Source organism: Aptenodytes forsteri, unplaced genomic scaffold (genome assembly GCF_000699145.1).
Source record: "Aptenodytes forsteri isolate BGI_AS27 unplaced genomic scaffold, ASM69914v1 Scaffold147, whole genome shotgun sequence".
NCBI classification, from domain to species: Eukaryota; Metazoa; Chordata; class Aves; order Sphenisciformes; family Spheniscidae; genus Aptenodytes; species Aptenodytes forsteri.
In genome coordinates, this window is record NW_008795320.1 from 2114376 (window position 1) to 2115354 (window position 979).

The following is a 979-nucleotide window of genomic DNA, read 5'->3' on the forward strand; positions in this document are numbered from 1 at the left end:
ACCCCCCGTGGGCCGCCTCCCCTGCCCTGGGGGCCCCTGCACCAGCAGGGACCCATCAACGCCAGCGGTGAACAGATCCCAGGGTCTAGCTTGGTGGCATCCCTCACACCGGCACCCAGTGAACCCTCCCTCGAGCCTCCCCAAACCACATACCAGAACAGCGGCAGAACAACTTGGAGCTGAGCCCTTCGCTCCCCCCAGCCCCTTCAAGGTCGCTGGACCAGGGGCCCCCGATGGCTGGCTCGCCAGCAATGCCAGCAGGGTCTCGGCCACCCATCCCTGCAAGATGCTGTGCCGCCTGCCACAGCTGGTCGAGTCGTACATCCCTCCCGGTAGCCTGCATGCAACCCAGGAGGCATTTGCTGCTTCTGAGCTCCCCCAGGGCTCAGGGGGTGGAAAGGAGATGGAGCTGCAGAGCGTCTCTCCCCACATTTGCCATTCTTCGGCTGGAAGCCGCACAGGCTGGATCTTGGGGACTCTGGTCCTCTTGGGAGCGAGATGAACCCCTCCTCAAACTCCCTGAATCTTAGCGACAGGATCAGGTCTCCCTCGGGAAGGGGGAGCCTTCACAAAGCTCTGCTTGGCAGTGGAGAGAGCAGCACGTCCTCCAGCCCAGTCCTCCAGCCCAGATCCCGGGCCCTGCGAGGGGAAGGTGACACCTTCCCCCAGGGCGGTTTGGGGGCAGAGCCAAAGCCCCGTGGGGCTCCAGAGGGTCTGTGCTGGGCCGAGCCGTCCTGAGGCCCTGGGAAGGACGAGGGGATGCCCTTGCCCGGGCATCCCCCCATCAAAGCAGAGGGCTCTTGGCATCCCCGGATGACTGCTGCTCCGCTGGGGAGGGGGATGCCCAGCCGCCAGCCCCCCCCTGCACACACGCGGGCGGCATCCGAGCTGCCACCTCCAGCACAGCTCAAGGTGCCCTCTCCCAGGGCACGGCCCGGCCCGGCTCGGCACGGCCTCCCCTTCCCCGGCCGGCAGGGCC